The sequence below is a fragment of the Eumetopias jubatus genome, unplaced genomic scaffold (assembly GCF_037043125.1).
Source record: "Eumetopias jubatus isolate StellerSeaLion01/CBP00866 unplaced genomic scaffold, mEumJub1_p1.0 scaffold_6, whole genome shotgun sequence".
Taxonomy (NCBI): Eukaryota; Metazoa; Chordata; class Mammalia; order Carnivora; family Otariidae; genus Eumetopias; species Eumetopias jubatus.
Window position 1 is genome coordinate 12,356,389 of NW_028274812.1, and position 15,099 is coordinate 12,371,487.

A 15,099-nucleotide genomic window follows, 5' to 3' on the forward strand; every position below is an offset into this window, starting at 1 on the left:
ACACAGATGCAGAAAAATATGAATAGTTATTAAATGTGGATGATGGGGTTATGGGTAGCTCTTATTCACACTCTCTGCTTTTCTGTACGTACATTTTCATAATAAGAAAATTTTAAACGATTGTTTAACAAAATTCCTGGCACACAGCAAATGCGTATTAAGATTAGCTTTGATCATGATTATTGTTTTTATTACTTCTGGGCTACCACTGGGCTACCACTGCCTGCCAATATGACCGCAAAGGCTGCTGCCCGCCAAAGGCCAGAGCATTGGTTCAATGTGCATTGCTGTCTCCAGTCCCTGCCTACGCTGCTAAAGCCAGTGTTGCTGGGGCCTACGGTCTCAATAACCAAGACTGGTTTCTTTTAAGCTTTTGGTCATTCTTAACGCAACCTCTTTCCCAGGACCTAGACTGGAGAAGAGCCCACACGGCAGGCATTGTGCTTGACTCAGAAACGCAGCTCTGGAGGTATTGATGAGGGAGCTGTGCTGTAGGCGGAGAGGGATGGAGGAGGGAAGGCTCCTAACCCAGGCTTCCTCTTCCCCACGAAGGGACAACAGTGGGAGGACATTCTTGGATACGGTCTACTCCTCACTCGCTCTTCTCCGAGGGAGGAGTGTTTCATCGTATTGGCAAATTTGAGAGCAAGACCTGAGCCTGGACAGCTCAGCCCCTGCTGCAAAGGACATGTGATCTGGAATGCCTTCCACATGCCAAAGTCATGTGCTCCAGGACCATAATCAAAACTGGCCTTTTTTCATCTCTTTATTCCATTATCTCCTTCGGTTTTGAACTTAGATGGACAAGAAAGAGGATATTATGTGTCTGCCTCCTTGGACCTCAACATCCTGGACTAAACATGGGGCCTTCTAATTTCTCTATTGAGATGAGTTCTTTCCTGGGTTCTTCACATAACGCGATCCATGTCTTGCCCTGGAGTCATAGAGAAATACCCAGAAATGCCTGGATTTTAGGACAACACAGTTGTTTTGGGATATCCACTCTATGCATTTAAATAAGCGCAATAGACTAGATATTACTAGATATCAAACTTAACTTGGCAAAAGGTTTTATATGAGTCTTCTATTTAAGAAATTTTCAAGTGGGAAAACGCTCTGAGTGAAGCTAAGTGAAATATGAAATTGCCACCAGCTCTCCTAGTTGCTCTAATTTCTCAAACTAAAAAGAGAAAGAGAACAAAACTCCGTATGTTACAAGTGTGGAATTAGTAGGTCCTTTAGTAATTAAATTTTTTTTTAAGGTTTAGGCAAATGCTAAAGTCAATCTTGAAGCTGAAATGTCGATGGCATACCGGAAGCCCTCCCAGTGACCGTCTTGACCTCTTCTTCGTCTAATAATTTCAACCATCAGGAGGTAAATTTCCTAGGAGGATATGTCACTAAATTCACGAGGCACAGCAACTGATACAGTGGATTTTGACGAGAGCACAAAACATCTGCACATAAGCCAAATAAAAACAAGTATTTTTAAACATTTTTCAATTGTTGTAAAATGTGCCATAACAACATCTACCATCTTAACTAATTTTAAGGGCACAGCTCAGTGGCGTTAAGTACAGTGACATTATCCTGCGACCATCACCACCATCCAACTCCGGAACTCTTTCATCTTGCAAAACTGAAACTCGGTACCCATGAAACAATAATCACCCCCCCTTTCTCCTAACCCCAAGCACCTGGCAGCCACCACTCCACATTCTCTCCTTATGAATTTGATTTACCCTAGGTACCTCCTATAAGTGGAATAGCACAGTATTTGTCTTTTTATGATTAAAGACAATGATTTTTAAGGGGCTTCTTTCATTTCCTCTGCCTGTCACTTACCGTGGGCCTTACCCTGGGCCTATTTGCTTGATAAGCCACCTAAGCAATCGCACCAACACATAAGCCAGGCTATTTTACATTCAGAAGACTACATCATTCCACTTGACTTTTGAATCTAGCAGTCACCAGGCACATAAATCCTCTGTGCCGTAGCCTCTTGGCTTTGTTCGAAGTTCAACTCATAAGGTCAGAACACTAGCAAATTGGCCTGGTGCAAAGTGTTCCCTCTGTACCAATCTCTGGGAGTCTCCCACACGTCGTATCAGCCTGGGCCAAGGGGAGCAGACGTCAAAAAGTGGGGCCAAAGCCAGACCCAGAGCCAAAATCAGCTGTCAGGAAAATAAGAGGCAAGGCCATCAAAAAAAGATAAATGTCATCACAGAGTCAAAACTAAAGCGAGTTCCACTGTGCATTCTCAACAACATCACTGGAGTACAGCAACCTGCCACATGGGGCAGCGGCTGACCTCTACCAGCAACATGTGTCCAGTGTATGAGACGCATTAGGAAAATACTGCATATTCTCTATTTTTATTGTTTAATATTAATAAACTATTAAATCATATTTCCTAACTCAATTATCTCATCTCTACCTACAGAGATACCAAATCCAAAATCTGAATGGAGTCTTGCTTAAGTGTTATATGTTTTCTTTTACATAAACACCTTACTCTATTATTTAATAAACAACAATAACAACAACAACAACAAAACCTTGGTCTGAGGACCCAGAGGGAAAGAGAAATCTTTTGCCCCCTTGGATAGTCATTGCTCTTTTGAAAACTGACTTTGGCAAAAAGAAGTCAAAACTAGTTTGAACTTTGGACCCGGACAGCATCCATTGACTACCATGAAGCCATCATTAGAAATAATATTCAGGAACAATAATGTATTTCTCAAACTAAAACAACTGTATATAAAACTCTGTATTTAATTCTGGAACCTGGCACTTTTTTTCCCATTTGGGAAGAGTCTTGCTTTCTGTGCCATAGATTCTTTGGATACACAGTCAAGCCAGTATTTTTCAAAGTTCTTTGAGGTCCTGACATAGTCATTTTCATCATCACTGAAAAAAAAAAAAAACTTACATTGAAGAGCTGAACAATGAAAACCTAAGGTTTCACATGAAAGTGTCATGGTCCTGGAAATCACGACTCCATGTGCCAGTTACCATACCACAGGGGTACATCTTTGTTCCTAGCATGCAATCCACTACAGAGCCTCAGAATGTTGAAGATAGAGTCTTGGAGGCCAAGTACATCAAATTCTTTGTTTGTCCATTGAGAAGACTGAGGTCCAGACTGGTTTGACTCACTTAATCAAGGTTTGTATAATTAGAAGCAAAAATCAAATCTCCTGAACTTATTTCTATGCTATTTTCATCACACCAAATAAAAATATGTAAGAGTGAGAAAAGAAATTGATCTCTATTTGGAATCCAACCCTTAAGAGACTTCCAGAGTCATCTCGCCCTGACAGAACTGCTCCAAGATGAGGGATGGTTGAACAGAGAGAGGCTAGGTTCATGAGTGGATTTGATAACTGGCTCATAAATAAATCGTGCTGGCCGATGATCCATGTCCTGAGCTGCCTGTCATAAGACCTCTAGTGCCCTTCATAAAACAGGCTGCTAAACGGGGGGGTGGATAAATAGTTAACAATCATAGGGACTGAATTTGAATCATGTCTGGGTTAAATTCAAGTTATAAAGCAAGCAGCTTCAGTTCAAGCTCCCAAAGTATTGTCAATTCTGTGAAGACATTTAAAGATAAGCAGACCTCTAGAGTCTGAAACTATAGACAAGATAATGGTAGAGGAAAAGATGTATAGGTTCACCAAGAAACACGATATCTTTTGGATAAGTAGGGTCTATCCAGGAAAAAATGTCTGAGGTAAAATAGTTAAGGATGTCTTTCAAGTTTCAGAAAGTTTAAAATTAAGAAATGGGGAGGAAAATGGATGAAGACATAATTTCTGAGTTATTCAAGCTTCAAGTAGAGCAATCAGGGAGGAAGTGAAGAACATATCTGAAAAAAATAAAAAGAATAAAATAAGGGTGCCCTAACTAAGAACTAATGAATGGGAGACGTGGAGAAAGGCCAATCCAGTACGCAAAACTGCTTCAAACATTAGGACTCACCAGACCAAATGGCCAGATGGGAGTACTTAGCAACAAATGAGGACTATGATATAATTAGCATGTAAGGAACCAGATAGCCTCTTGCTGCCAAACAAAAACTCTGTATAGGAAGGATATGGTGTAGGCACACAGGAGGGGATGTAACTTTGTATTTGAGGACATCTTGAAGCAAGTTGCATAACTTTATGGGAAAAGGAAATAAAATAGAATCACTGGGGGGGTAGAAATGCCATACTTAAATATCTAGATCAGAGGTTGGCAGAGTACAGCCTCCAGGCCAAGTCCAGCCCACAGCCTATTTCTATAGAGCCTGCAAGCCACATGAAGTTTAAGAAGAAAAGATACTATTTCGAAAGACATCATATTAAAAATAACTGTGCCCAAGTAGAAAAATATAAGGAGTGGCATATATAGCAGAAAAGATGCAAATTAAAAAAAAAATGTTAAAGCTAAAAGAGAATTGGGGGACATTTCTGAGGCCCCAAACCCAGTATTCAAATTTTTGTTAGAAACATGGGAAGCAGAAAGACAGCGAGAATCAATGAGACCAATTGATTGATGATCACAATATAAAAAGACCATACTGGTCTGAAAAGGAGATAACAGGATGAATCAGTTTATAAAGGAAGGCATTTGTGACATTCCCACTCCTAAATTAACTTTTGAAGCATATTGGTCACAGATACAAAATCAAATAGCAATAAATAAACTAGATGTTCTTGGCTGAATCAATAATGCATTTTGTCACAATTTTCTTTCCCAAACTTGAGTAATCACTGGAAATTAATGGGCTCTACCCAAGTTTAGAAGAAACTCAAGGGTGAAATTTTGGATCCATTGAAACTTGTATAGACAGATCAATTTAATGGAGCACTGCCAAAGTGCTAATGTGACAGGCATTCATGAATAAGGACCAAAGGATATGATTCCCTGTGCGTTTAAGAGTAAAATAATCTATAGTAAGAAAGGCAAGGTAGCTTCTGAAAGGGAGATTATACCCCCTTCATATTTTTAAGGAAGTATGTGGGAAAGATAAAGCAATAGATGTCCTCTACTTAAATACTTAGTAAGACTGGGGTAAGATTCCATGAAAAACTATGCATATTTAATAACATTTCTTACTACAAAAGCAATATATATTCTTTGCAGAAAATGTGGAAAGTACAGAGAACCAAAATGAATAAAATTAAAATCATCTATAATCCAGCTAAACAGAGATGTCCACTGTTAATATTTTGCCATATATTTTTGGGGACCAAACATGGAATTTAATTAACTATTTTATCTTCGAAGAGAACTGACACTGGCTCGAAAGAGGAGAGAAGAGCAAGGATAAATATTTTTAAAACTGTTCCAACTCACAAATGGATGCTAAGATGTAACAAGAGACTGTTTACAATAAAATCCTCAGGTTTACACATGACACTAAGTTCTTTTTAATAATGAAATATTATGCCATTTATGTAGAGGAAACTGTGAAAATTTCACCAGACTGCATATGGGAGCAGAAAACTGGCAGATGAAATTCCTTACAGGCAAGTGCAAGAGAATACATTCAGGAGACTGTAAGACCAATTACCATGGAAAAGGATGGATTCCAAAGTTTCAGTCACCATCTAGAACACGGAGCATGACATCATTACACACCATATCTTAAAGACAATGTACTGATCTGACTAAAGGATTAAAAATGATGCAGAAACCAATATTCTACTCTCTAAAATAATTGTATATCCACAGTTAGTCTGTGCATTAAGAGGGGCCAGAATAATTCATAAAGTGATCAGAAGTCAAAGAAGTGAAGACACCCACCTATGAGAATCAGTGTTAGCAACTGGCATTCTCTGGGCTGCAAAATCTAACTGTGATAGCTGAAATCTAGACAAGATAAAGTCTATAAATTAGTGATATTTCGAGATTAGATGATCCTCCTTCACCTGGGGTGCATGGACTTTAGGTGGTCTATACACTCCTTAAAATGGCATGTGTATCTACCTGTATGTATGCATATATGTATGTATATATTTACATATCTCTGTACATAAATATATATGAGTTAAAATATATATAATTATAATATATATGTATTTCTTCTGTTGAGTGGGTACATACTTATCAACAGATTCTTAACAGGGTTTATGATTCAAAGTCTCAAGAACTCTGGTCTAGACAGTAAGGATGTAGATTTTGTCACTAACTCTTGGGAGCTTATCTTGAGACTTGAACGAGAAAGCCTAAGGACAAATTAAGTTGTCTTTACCCCCATGAAAAACAAACATGTGGAACTCATTTCCCTGAGAAATGCTGTAGAAAAGAAGACATCGAGTTTATGAGAATGTTTGAGGGAGATGTTTGAAGTTGGTCTCTAAGCCTCTAATACTGAGGCTCCATGAGAGCAAAGACCAAGGTCTGTTTTGTTCACTGTTCTATCCCTAGTGTTTAGAACAGTGCCTGGCACATAGTTGGCACTCGCTAATGCTTGCTGCTCACCCAACAGTTAGACTGATCTTGGTAGTGCCATCAAAGGCAGTGGCTGTGTAAATGCGGGGTCTGTCCCTAGCGCCATTTCTGATGTTTACCGGGTGAGGCTGCTTCCCTCTTCTTCATCCCACATCCGCATCTCATTTTCTTGCTCAAGTATCTGTCACTGTGAGAGCCCCTGGATTACGGGGGAGAACATGGCACCATGTCAGCAAAAAACTACGATAATTTGGCCTTGGAAGAACACAGAAGAAAAACTAGAAATGAGATATCAAAGCAATAAAAGCTTATAAGAGTTTGTGAACATAAAACATGTATAACTGCTAAATGGAACACTGTCAAGCAGATTAATTAGTTAACATTTAGAAAGTGCACTGAAGATGAAAATCACCAAGTAAAGGTTTTGTACATTGAACCAATTTCTCATTGTTATAACTAGACGTCATAAGAAACCAGTCCACTGATAGCTGAGAAAAATATCTGCCCAGTTTGGGCTGTGGAGGGTCTTTGGCCTAAGGGAGGCTGAGCCCAGCATAGACTTTCTCAGGGACTGTGAATAGCACGTGTTTCCCAAGTATCTGTGGGGTTACTGCCGTGGAGTCCCAGTCCCCTGTGGTTCTGTGCTTCCTCTGACTCTCTGGAGGCCCGCTGCTGGAGGCCTCTTAGAGCCAACTGAAGACTTTATAAATAGCCATGTTAGATGCTTCCAACTTGAATTTATATTTCGGTAAAAGAAGATTTTAGTCACTATTTCCTAGATAAATCGTATTCCATTCTTGAACAATATTGAAATATTGAGCCATCCAGACATTCTTGAAACCCAACATGACAAAGGCCAGAGCTCAATACCAAGGGCTGCCTCTGGCTTGTACAGTCAGAACAGATACTCTCCCTGGAAGCAGGAGTCAATGAAGGGAGAATCCTGATTCAGAAATCATCTGGGCTGGGTAGCCAATAGCACATGAAACCAGATTCTTTTAGTATCTGTGCAACTGTCTCCAGAAAAACAAAAAAGAAAAAAGCCTACCTGTTTGATATAGTTTTACCTGTCCATCTATCTAACATCTTTATTTTGACCAACATGTGTTTCTATTTACTTAAGTTTTAAGATCCCCTCTACTTCCAAAACTGAACTGAGGCAGCTTATAGATTAAAATGAAGTGCAAAAAACTAAAGCATCCGGAATAAAATAGGACAGATAATGCATTCCTATGCTGGAATTCATAAGACACAGTATACGCTAGTAGAAAAATATTGGAACTGATGTTTAAAAATCCTGGGCTCTAGCCATAACTCTGTCTCTACTGAACTGTGTGGTCTTGTGCAATCTTTATTCCATTGGCAAAACAAAGTCTCTGGAAATTTTTCAATATGATGTTTTTTAAGTGTTTAAAAAATAGTAATGTGGCATTCGCATGTCAAGCCAAACAGAGTGGGTGAGGTTGTAGAGGGAACTGTTAAGAGGCTGAAGTGTAACCCAGGCACCGGGGCAGGGCGGGGGGGTGAGTAACAGTAGAAATGGAAAGAAAAGGAAGGAAAGAATGCTTTTTAAGGGTAACCTGACAGAACTTGGAAATTGACCAGATACAAGAATGAGCAAGATGACACAAAGATGACCTTGAGTCTGTGGCTGGAAGCATGACGTCTCTGTGAATAGAAAAAGGAAAAAATGTTTCTAGAAGAGTACGTGAGGCCAGGACTGAGGAGGGCAGACTCAGTGTGGAGTCTGCAATGACTGGAAACCACCCAAGTGAAATACCACGTGGTCTCGTCTGGTGCAAGCTGAACCTACAGGCAGGAGATCAAAGCCCTGAAGACATTAGGGTTTCAGTAAATGAGTAGATGAGGACATGCACGAGGCGTAAGGCAGAGGGGAGGGCTGAGGGCTGAGTTAGCCAGGCCAGACAGCCAAAAATAGGCCCTGAGGCCAGGTTGCTCAGGACCAAACATTTATCTCTGTCATTAACTAATATTTGCTCTAACTATTTAGGTAAACTCAGTGCATCACCTGTGTTTTATTTACATTTCCCCAAACCTGCCCCTGTCTATTCCAAGCTTCTGTGCTTCTGAGGGTCTTTTGTGCTATGCTCACTGTCAACCTTCTCCAGAAAACTTGAGCAAGTTAGTCATGAGTTTAAGGTCTCTTTCCTACCATTTATCAAGGGCAGTTGCCCAGATCCTGTATTCAACTGCATGAATCCCCATGATTCTTTCTCCTGTATAATAATACTCAACTTTGTGAATCCTCAGAGATAGGTAGATAGTCCCAGAGTTTTCCATTGTATGATATTTACTCCTGGGCCCATAATAAATTACAGATCAATGTATTAAATTACCAAAATACTCACCATAGAAAAAAAAATGCCCTTCCCCTCCTAATCTCATCATCAAAGATACCATATTTGGTGAAATAGAGGGAAATCTGACTTGTTAGAATAATTAACTTCTATGAAATATACACTGGATATCTTTTCAGCACAACACACATATATATTGTATATAATACTGTCTATTATATATTACAATTATATGATCATATATTACATATAATTACTATTATAATTATATTATTATTAATATATTATGGTGGAGTATTTACCATGATAACATGTGTTATAACATGTATGTCTTAGTGATTGGAAAATGATGTCACTCAGATCTATAAAATTTTCAAATAACAGTTATAGAAGACATTATCATTGTAGTTTATGCTAACATTTACTAAATCAATGTTCCTAATGATATTCATCTATGACATAAATACAATAGTAAGGCCAGATGCAGGAAGAAATGAGATGTAGAGTATAAAGGAAAGGGGCACCTAAGGCTGGAAATTGGCCATGACTTTGGCTTTCTTGGAAAACTGCAGATAGCCCTGGTGGTCTATGAATAAGATTCTCTCAATCCCTCCCCCCCATGGCTCTCAGCCGTTTCTAAAATAATGTCAGTCTCGGATTGAAGCAAGTGAAGCGCTTAGGGACAACTGGAATACAGACCAGCCACAGAGAAATGGTCTTCCCGCTGCAAAATCAGATGTATCAGTCTAAGAGCAGAAGAGAATGGTATAGAACCTTGCTGATGAGATAAGAGCACAAGAGAAAACGTGTGTGTGATTGAGACAAAAAAGGAACAAAGTTGTAGAGGTTTCCGGTAGGAGATGTTAACCTTAGAAAAAATGAGATCCCTGTATTTCTTACTGCAAAGAATTATTTGTACCATCTCTGCCCTGATAGATCATCAAATATTTAGTTTGAATGTAAGCAGAAAGTCCTGAAGGCATATAGGACAATTGCTAGAATTAGAACCAGAGCATCATGTCATCACTACATTACTTCCTAGCTGTGGGACATTAAGACAAGTTATTTAACTTCTCTGAGACTTTTTTTTTAATCCATAAAATGGGAATGGTAATTATAATGTATCCCTTGCGAAGATATAGGAATGAATAAGATTACATAGCTAAAAAGAGTTTTGTAAAATTTTAGTGCTAGGCAAATGCCAGTCATTAGCAATTCTCTAAGGTCAACACCGTATGTTTATCTATTTATTGAGGATGAGTTCAGTTCACTTGGGATTGAGCAAGCTCAGAGGACACTCAAGCAGCTGTGGGGGTGATCAGAGAAGAGTTCTCCCCGGTGTTTGGGGAGACTAAGTGTGCAGAAGTAGCGATTTTGACTGCATGAGGCCACCACAAAGGGGATCCACTCTGCCCAAGCTGCCTGACCTGGATTCCACTGGCCTTCCAGGAGTGACAGAGTTACAAGGTTGGTGCCTGTTCCAAAGGCACTGGCTTCATTGCCAGAGACACAGGGGGGAGAATCTCACTGGTCAAGTGCCAGCTCTGCCCTCAGCCTGGCCTGCATCTGCCATGCAGTGACATTGTGGAACTATGTCCCAGAGAATGACTGCCTGAGTTGTCCCACCCCACACCCTCAGGGCATCAGACTCACAGCCCTGGAAGTTCTGTGCACAGTGGTTCTTGGGAAATCATTATCTCGTTCAAAGGGCTTTGGGCAATAACAACGGGAATAGTGACCCAAAGAGTCTTAGGTTTAGTCCGTCTACTTCATTCCACCGACTCTGCCCTTCTCTTCTCTTTTATGTCATTCCCGTCTCTGTCCCTTTCAATGGTCATAGTAGTAAAGCCAAAGACATGTTAATATCCCTTATGTGATAAAGAAGTTGTTAGATTCTCTGCTTTTAAAAGCACAGAAACTAAAATAATTTACAAATCTTTCTCTGTCAACATAGCAAAACAAAAATGAAATCCCATTGGTTTATTTACTGTAGCGATAAATTTTATTTTTTTCCCTCTTGGGGAAACTTGATAGGAATTTGAATTTGAAGCAGTTCTAAGTGAGGGTAGTCCACTGATGTTACTACATTGAGTTCCTGAAAATCTTTATCATAAAATCCACACTGTAAGGCAGACTGTACTTTTGTACTTTCCCATAGAAACCAGTTTGTAATTAGGGTTGTGTTCCTGATCAAGGACTCAAGTCCAAGAAATCACAGATATGACCAAAAATATGTCATAAAGGAAAGATGCAATTGTAAAATTTGATAGTCATTCAAAATAGTAAAATTAGGCCCCAGGTCTTCTAAAATGAGCAAAAATAGGACACACACAATGACTGTGAAAGGGCCTTAACCTACCAGTTAAGAACATGGATTGCATAAAAATACAACTCTACCTTGTTATGAATTTGCCTAAAATTAAAATGTTATCTGCAATAAATATTAAACTTGAGTTCACAATAGCGTTATTTGCTGTCCTCAATTTTAGAAAAACTTTCTAGAGAGGCTTTGGATGAGTTGAGCCTCCTTACAAAGCCAACTGGTGAGCAGGGACTGGGGCAGAAAATAAGGGTCAGCCCCCGAAGGAGTTCCATTGTACACTTTTATTATCACTTAGATAAATGAACTGAGAACACACTAATTAAATTTGGAGGGGATGTTCCACAATTTTAAGATCTTGGTTAAAATGAATAAGGATCACAAGTTGGAGAATGGAGACAGACGTAAACAGAGTGAAATTGAACAGGGATTCGAGAGAGATGGTCATTGTCTAAGTGCAAGAGGACTAAACTGCCTATCATTACTATCAAGAAAGTATTTCCTGGGGGTGCCTGGGTGGCTCAGTTGGTTAAGCGACTGCCTTCGGCTCAGGTCATGATCCTGGAGTCCCAGGATCGGGTCCCACATCGGGCTCCCTGCTCAGCAGGGGGTCTGCTTCTCCCTCTGACCCTCTTCCCTCTTGTACTCTCTATCTCTCATTCTCTCTCTCTCAAATAAATAAAATCTTTAAAAAAAGAAAGTATTTCCTGAAGACTCGCCAAGCTAGGGGAGATATAGCTATGGTGTAAGAGGTTTAAAAGTAGAAAATGGGCTGAACATCATAGAGGATTTAATACTCTACATTAAAAGCGAGAGAGACAAATAGTTATGAAATAGGCACATTTTGTAAGTATAAAAGACATGAAATAGTCAATAAAAGCAGAAATTGTAGGGCTTACAGGGTCCCCCAGCCCTTCTGTCGACTCCAGCAGAGCACACAGCACCCATGCTGTCGCCCAGAAGTCACACGTTACTGAGTGGCATGGCTGTCTTCCTGTTTGGCGTGTGTCCCTTGTGTTTTTCCATTTCTACCTATCCAACTCATTACAGGCACTCAGTAACAGTTGGTTGAATGAAAAAGCAAATCAGTGTTCTATTTTGCGGTGAGAAGCATTTAGGTAAAAGTCAAAATTCCTGAGCTGCCTTCAGGAATGCCTCTTTGCCTCAGCCACTCCCAGCATTTGGATCTGGAGCAAGTTCTGATGAGGCATCTCTTACCTTTTGAACACAAAGGATCACATTTGTTACTTCTCCCCCACGTTGGGCTCATGCTGGGAAAATTTTGGACCCTCAAATCCCCTTTATGAGGTGATTTTTTTTTTTTATTTTTCCCTGGAGACAACCAGGGTTAATACACTAAGTTGATATGATTATTGCCAAGAGCTGAAAAATTACATTTTTATAGTCTATACAATTTATCACTGGTAAATACTTCCCTTTTTAAAACTGAAAATAGATCATTGCTATCCTCACATTACCACTGTCAGAGTCCAGCCCCCACGCTGAAAGCAACTCTTGATCTTATCTATGGGTCTTTCTCGTTCCAACAATCTTGAAATCTGTATAATTCTGGGTTATGCCCTAGAGAAGAAAAGGCTGGTACTTGATAACAATCTACATCCAAACATATGTGGTTATGGATAATTGTTTGTGAAATACAGGAAAAGTGAAAACAGGAAAAGAAAATATGAAAGGAATTATCAATTGAAATAGAAGCAAGAGGAATGTACATTTGTTTTTTTAAAAAATCCTCACAACCAGCGTTCCCACGTACAACACAGAATTACCAGAGATGCTGGTGAATCCCATGGTCCTCACTCACCAGCCAGATTCAGGAATCCATTTCACAGCACGTGAGACCTAGCGCAATGCCTTCCCAAACAAATGATGTACAGATGGAGAACTATGTTATTTATTAACCATGCTCTCAGAGAATGGGGGGCAAGGAGTATAAGGGAGGGGAGAGAAGCAGAGCAAGAAACATTGCCTTGCTGGGAGACAGATGAGAGCAAACAGTGAGATGTCCATCTGGCCGAGAGCAGGAAGCCTGGTCCAGCACATGCTCTATGCTGTTGGCAGGCCCCACGTGGCTGCTGCAGGACTCGGGAGACACCCTCATCCTCGCTCTGCCTCAGCTACCCCGTCCCTCCAGTGGAGAAAGTCACCTTGCCTCATTCAACCTGCTGTGGGTAAAATCAGGTTGAGGTACTTTGACAAGTTGAGAAAGTTAAGAAACTAAAGAGTCATTTTGAGTGTTTTTAAGAAAAGGATAAGCAGGGGGGTGGAGGGATGGGGGAAATAGGTGATGGGGATTAAGGAATGCACTTGACGTGATGAGCAACGGGTGATATATGAAATTGTGGAACCGCTATATTGTACACCTGAAACTAATATAACGACCCCGTCTGTTAACCAACTGTAATTAAAATAAAAGCTCGGAAGGAAGAGATCAAAACCTAAAGCTTAAAAATAATAAAGATGCAACATTTAAAAAAAAAAAAAACGTGAGAAAGGACATGCCTCATCTCCTATTGGACTGTATAAAAATCAAGGGGTCAAATAAATATAAGAACAGTATGGAAAAAAACAAGTCTTCCGCTTCACATAAAACGTGCACACCTTCTCTTCTACTTTGTATATTTCCATTAGTGTCTTATTGCTTTATTCCCTTTCCTAATTTTTTTCTCTCGGGGTATTCATCTGTCAGGTGTTACAAACAATAAAGACATCACTTTTTCTGTCAAATTCTGCATCTGGGCTGAGAGAGCACTACTGCGTATAGGCTCAGGTGTGGGGTCCTGGCTGCCTCTTCAGCCACTGATGCTCTGATCACCGGGCTGGGGAGGGCAGTTCTCAAACCCTGTGCCTCCTGAGTTATGCTTAGAAGGCAGGCCCCGAAGGTGTGCCCTTTCCTGACAATAGCTTAAAAAAATAGTTTCCAAATCTCTCTTCCCTTAAAGTACTTAGTAAGAATAAAAGAACTGGGAAAAGGAAGAAGGAAATCACAAAAGAAAAAAAAATGAGGGTATATTGGGAAATTTGAAACGTGAGGGAAGAGAATAAGAAGTGGAGAGAGAAAAAGATCAGAGAGGAAAAAACGGTTTCTTGAGAAGAAGAAAAAAGAGAGAAACTGAGAGCGGATACAGGCCAACTTGAAAAGAAATGGTAGAATGTGTAAAAACACTGACTTCACTGAGCACAGGAATAAAAGCAATGCCAAATAAAAGGCAAAAGGAAAAAGCACTAAAATGAAAGAGCTATCAGAAAAAGAAAAATGTCATGTAGAGATAAAAGAGATGAAAAAAATTGGGGTAAAAAATTCTCCAAGCATTTTTATTTAGTTATCTAAGAAAGAATATGAATTCAAGAGGATAGGGGAACTAAGAACGACAAACAGTCTAAGAACTTAAATGATCCTAAAGAACAAGGAAGAAAGGAGACAAATGATTTGGGCAAAGGAAAAACTCATATAAGAAATTTTCAGCAGCTAAATTAGGTTAAAAGACTTGTTGTAAACATCATCATCAATAAAAAGAGTTTCTTGAACTCACTTTGAACCTGGCAAACACAGGTAGCGAGAACAGAGAGCCCCTTTAGAGAGGAACCAGGACAAGTCAGAAAACAAACTAGTTACCCTGAAGTAAAAGCTCCAGGGTACACAGGTGTCTTTTATCCTGCCACCTGACAGTCAAGGCATTCTGAAAATATCTGTGGAATGAATGAATGAATGAATGAATGAACAAACATATAAATAAATCTATGGAGCTTCAGGAGCCTTCTGTATAACGGTGACACCTAATGACATAGAAACATTCTCTGTTCCCCAACATGGATTCCCACCTCGTGTGGAAATTCCTTTCCTTCTCTTTGTTCTGCCAGCAAAAATGACAAAATCCAAAGTCACTCCAGCCCCATTTTCCATAAGCAGGGGAGAAGGGAAATGGTGAGAATTTTCAACTTTTCAAAGCATTTAAAAAATACCTCACTTGATCCCTGACAAGTTGAGCAAGGGAACAT